This window comes from Buteo buteo, chromosome 11 (genome assembly GCF_964188355.1).
Source record: "Buteo buteo chromosome 11, bButBut1.hap1.1, whole genome shotgun sequence".
Classification (NCBI taxonomy): Eukaryota; Metazoa; Chordata; class Aves; order Accipitriformes; family Accipitridae; genus Buteo; species Buteo buteo.
In genome coordinates this window covers 13,771,595-13,777,594 of record NC_134181.1, presented here as the reverse complement: position 1 = coordinate 13,777,594, position 6,000 = coordinate 13,771,595, and positions in this window count along the sequence as shown.

Genomic DNA, 6,000 nt, shown 5'->3' with positions numbered 1-6,000 from the left:
TCTTAGGAGCTTGAAAATGGTCTTCCAGATGCTGACACATGCACAGATTTGCAATCCCCAAACCATAATTTGGCCTTCTAATCACCAAGAACTGGTGTCTGTCCCTGGTTTGCCAAATGGCTTTGTTCTTATTCTAGTGAATACTGACTTTCTTGTTGCCTTTTCCCCCCTTCCCTACCCTACAAAGAGTTGCCCAAGTTACTAATTTTCTTTTGATTCTCTGCTAAGCTAGTCGTGTCTCATTCTCTTTCTTTAGCTCTGGTGCAAAAAATATCCCCAAAAATGAGAAGGACAACAGTTCTCAAATCAAGACTGAATCATAGCTTTCTTCTGTCACCATCCCCCGTACCTTTTCCATGGCTTTATGGAGAAATACTGCAAACTTTATTCCTCTCTGTCATCTTGTACTTTGTTCATTCCTGCAGGTTTTAATGCCTATGCGCAACCTGCTAATGGAGCCTGAATTATTTTGTCATCTAGTGTGGCAGATGATGTCTTTGCACTTCACTCATGGCTTTTGGTGTCCCTGATGCCTTCATGCTTCATTCAGATTGCTTTGCTTTGATCCAGGCTAAAAAGTGATTATAGATTGTATCTACCGGCAAATTTGGCTTGCTTTCCTGCTTTCCTTGAAACTCATGAACAAGGCCAATACAATGGGAGAAGACCTCCAGCCGGTCTGGCCAGCCACAAGCCCTCCAGGACTTTCCGAGGCACGTGGTAATTGGCAAAAAATCCAATGTCGGTCATGGCTTATTACTTAAACGCATGCTGTAACTTTGTCTCTTCCTTCTCTTCTCTGCTAGGGGGATTTGAGTAGGATACAGGAAAGAAAAGTAAAGTAGCATTTTCTACAGGAAATGGCCCTCACGAATATGTCTCTGCTAATAATTACAGAGCTGGTTTTATTTTGTTCAATGCACTGCCTCGGTTTTGGATCCACATCAAGAGCAGCATATGCTCTCCAAACTAAAATATGTGCATATCTGATTTTTGACAAAAAAATTATTTAATTGATCTCTTCCTACCCTCTCCCCTCCCCCTCATTCTCTTCCTGCCTTTTTTGCCCATTTCTTTACTAATTCCATAACATAGTAAGCCCACATTATGAAAGAAATCTGAATTAATTTAAATATAAAATATAAAGAATTAACCTTACAGCAAAACAGATAACAGAAAAAAGAGCTAGTTTTTCTCTGTCAAGTGACAGCCTTCTCTTTTATTATCATTTTAACAAATTAAGTTGCAAAATTGGCATTATTTCAGAACTGTACAAAATGTAATGACTCTATGAAATATATTGAATTTTTCAAGTACTAAAAATCCCTTAGTTTTGAAAATGAATCACTGGAAATGATCCTTAAGAATCCAAAGTTTTTTATGCCATTTCTATACTATGCCTGCACAAAATCTAATGGCATTTGCTGAGTTAATCCTGGATATTCCATTGTTTTGGTATTTGTACTCTATTAGTTAAATACAACATGTGTGAGAAAATCAAAGGGAAGAAATATTGTTAAAATAGGAGAAAATATTTATCCCTTAGATGTAAGAAATACTTGTCACCCAAAATAAATCTGGCTTAAACTCTTTGTATTAAATCAAATAAGTTTTAAGTTAAAATAAGTTTTCAGTCTTAAAACTCTCTCCTCCTGAAAGAATATATTTGCATGTGTGTGTGCACATTGGTGTGTGTCCATGTGTAAGGGAGCGTCATGTACTAAAACTAAATTCCTCTAAACCTCGTTTTAAGGAGCACTGAATGCTGATATGTAATAGCTATCATACAAGTAGATCTGAATTATAAAGATATAATGCTGTGTATGATTTAGTAGTTCTAGAAAAAATAGGGATGAATTTCACCTGCAGTGCATATTTCTCTTTTGTTCTTTTGCTTTACTGATAGATATGAATAAAGGCAAATGCACAGGTTTAGAAGCACAAACCCAGGGGACAGTGCAAGCATAGCTGGCGGAGGCAATCGCGGCGCTTTCGGTGCCAGCGGGCTCTCGGCAAAGGCTGGGCTAAGGAGAGCGCAGGGCAAGGGAAGGGCATTTCAAAAGGGGGCAGAGGATGCGACCCGAGGTGGGAAACACTGCTGTCTAACATTCCAGCAGGATGGAAAGGAAGCCAGGGAGAGTCAGACACCCACAGGATGGAGGCTGTTATCCGATGAGGTCATAGTTGCAAATGTTATAACTCAAAAATATGGGTTCTTGTCAATGAAAGAGATGTATAGACGTGGGAAGAGCCACATGAATGTTTCCCCCTCGAGCTCCCTCTCTTCAGAATTGTTCATGTATCATGTCACTTCAACTGTCTCGGTGCCATGGGCCACTTGCTAAAAAATTGGTGAAGCTGGTTCTGCTGCCTCGGTGTGTGCATGATAAAACTTGCCATTTTTTGCTGAATCCTTGCCAGCATTTTCTCTCCACAAAAAACTCCAGAAGCGTTACCTGTTAACATGCCTTTCTGAGTACCACCTCTGTTCTGTTCTCTCTCGCGCCTTTGCCTGTCCTTTGAATACATCTGTGTCTTTGCCCTTCAAGAGAGTGCCCTTTTTTCTGTTGGCAGCCCTTGCATAGGTGTAGTGTGTTGTGCTGCCTCTCTTCTCTGTCTCACTCTATTCTCTTTCCTGCTGATGAGACCCATGTTGCTTTGGCAGAAAAACTAAAATACAGTAGTTCATCAATCCAAAATCCATGATGATGCACTTGTCTGACAGTGGGGGTTTGGCTGAAGGTGATTTTGACTATGAGCCTGACTCTTCCTTTCTCTTGAAAGTAGAAAAGAACAGCAAGACTTTATGTCTGATACAGATTACGCAAAGTATTTTGAAAAAAAGCCTGTCTTCCTTGGTGGGCAGTGTAGAGAAATTGCTTGAATTGAGAAGATATGGGGAACAGCACTGGTGCTGGTGCCAGTGCATGTCCTCATTTGGAAATGGTGAGTGCTTTGTGTCTCTTTCTCTGGGGACACAGGGATTCCTAGCCTAGAAGCAAAATGACTATTGCAAGAAATCACTAACTGGTGCCGCGAGGGCTCATGTCCTGCAGCATGTTCAAAGCAGAGAGATGTGGCTGTGGGAGAAATGCCTGGGTCTTTTATAGTTTTGCAGATGAATCTGGAGAATCTCAAGTGACATTATAAGTGCCAAAGGTTCATCTATTCCGGACATAGTAACAAAACACATCCGGATGGACTACAAGCAGTTTGGGAGGGTGCCTGCTCCTCCCCTTCCTCTAATCCTCCATTTCAAAATAACTTAAAATGTTGTTGAAAATTCAGTATTAAAACCAAGCTAATCTTGATCTTCTATATAAGAATTCCTTTTGCACTTCTTGGTAACATAAAAGCTGATCTCGGTGTCCTTGGGTAAAATCTATGTTCCCCGCAATATTGAACACGATGGTCCTTGCTTTGAAGGCTTCTGTCCTTCACACTAGCAGTGCCTGTATGCCGTCAGCATTGAAATAATGGCAAACAATCTGGAAGCCCTCTGGAATCACTTTATTTTAAAAGGTCGTATTTAAGAATAAAAAAATGAAACTGAATAATCCATTTGTATCTTCATCTGGAAAGGGTTGGAATCCGATAGAGAACAGACGCATAAAGATACTTGTGCACTCCTCATTTTGGGTAGTGATTTAGTGTGCCATGTTTATAACCCTTTTACAGCCAACCGATGCCTAAAATCAAACCAAGCCATAGCGACAGCAGGCCAAACATCAAGGTAGGGATGATGTCTGAGCATGCTGATGGCTGGGACAGGAGCCCGCACTTCCCTTGAAGTTCCAACATCAAAGATGACGAATAACTCTTTTCTCCATGTTCCAGTTTCGCACATCATCTGAGTATCCTTTGGCAGCAACAGTTGGCCCAAGCCTTGGAGCAGCAGCTGGTAAGTCCAGAAGTGGAGCTGTGATGCCTGTGGCATCAGATGTACTGGAAACCCTTCTAAACTGTATTTTGAAGTTTCAGCATTTGTGTGGACCTAATTATAAGACATACATTTCATTCATAGGCTGTGTGTCTGATTATGCACGGTAGCATGGCTTATACCGGAGCTGAGTCGTTACTGGCTGCACTTTAAGGAGAGGATGTGGTTGGCAGCACAGGGCGACGTGATACGGGTTTAGTCTGTGACCAGGCCAGGAGACTGAACTGCAGCTCATATGAGCTGTTCCTGGCTTTTCCCTTGACTTGCTTTATGGCATTGGACAAGTCACAACCCCTCTGTGCAAAAGTGGTCCCATGATAAAAGTGGTATTACTAGCACCTGCTTGAAGGGCTCCTGGGTATTAGCATGTATTGAGTACTTCAGGATCTCTGTCTACTCATAAATGCGCATGCATATATGTATATGTGCATGCATCTTTACATATACGTAATACATTTATTTTTTATATATATAAATACATATATAAACCCTCACACATAAATATATGTGTATATATATGCATGTATTATATCTATGTATGTGTGTTTGTGAATGCATATGCTGAAGTTTTTGGTTATAATAGTGTAATTTTATATCATAGGGTTACCACATCTGGGGAATATTTTGGTATTGTGAAGTGAGCTTCACTGATTCCAAGTCTTGGCTTTCAGAAATCACAGTCAGTTTGTACCTGTATATACCTTCTTGGTCGTTTTGGTGTGCTCACTGCTGTTTTCTGTTGGTGTTGCTGACAGGATTGGCACATGTCTGTACAACATTCATGCAATAGGTTCTTAGAGAGGCTGTGTGCAGCTCTGCTGTTGAAGGTTGTTCTGACACTATCTTTGAAAGTCTGGACATAATCATTTAATGTAATTGTTCAGTGTAGCAAAAAGCTAACAATTCACTCAGTCCTGAGGATGCTGTATTATTTTTTTTTTTTTAAAAAAAAGGCGTTTAACTTTAGGTGTCCCTTAAGAATGACTAGGAAATTGAAGGCAGCCTTAACTGTGGAAGACTCTGGGACTTAATATTGCCGTGTACAGGGGCCATGTGGTAAAGTGACTGCTTGGAGACTCCTGTGGAGCCTTGATACAGTGGGAGAATTGTACCATCATTTATGCCTGTAAAATCCCTTATCATAGTGGACAGGGCTCACTGGCATAACAGTCAGGTGTTCTTAGAGTGAGAGTGAAATTGAAACTATGGTAAAACCCTGGAGTGCTTAAATATTGTTTTCAGTGGAGCCAGCTTGCCAGTGATGTCAGTAGATCACAGTAAAATTTGTTCATCGGATCATTTAGATGTGAATCTTCAGAGCAATGTCTTGGAATTAGGTAACCATTAAATTACAGTGAAAATTTCAGCCTAACTGCTCCAGATTCTGTTGAAAACTTTAGTCTGATGCTTTAGCCATGTAAAGTTCAGTGGCTCCACTTCTGTTACAGGTATCAGTGAATAATAGTAATAAAAAACCTGAGTTGTGGAATGCTGAATCTGCCTAGAATTCTTACTATACGTTTATACAATAAACCCTAATGGCTTTTTGGAGTGGTTATGGTGTAGTCTGTCAATGTATATTAAGATTACTATGATAGCACATAGCCTTTATGATAAAAGCATGCAAATTAACATAGAAATCTGCAGGACTTTGCATATTTTCCTGTGATTTAATACAAAAAGGACCAGATTTACAGAATCATGTGCAGAGAAATTGCATGTGCACATTTTTGCGTGCGCATTTCTGACCTTAACCAACAAAGTGAGAGGGAGGAACAGTCCACATGGTTCAGATCTGCACTAAGGTCTGTGAATCCGCATGCCAAATGAAACACAAGGCAAGTTTTGATGGCCAAGTTAACCATCAAAAAGGTTTTTTAATGGAAATGCTGTCACACTCTTAACTAGAGTACTGCTGCCAGGCATCACATCAATAATGCAAACTTTGGAAGACAATCTTGCAAACTAAATAGCCAAGAATTCTGAAGTATTTCTAGAAAGAAAAAAAGAAAAAAGGTGATCGTTATGAAGAGGGGTGGAAGCCATCAAGTGAAATTTAA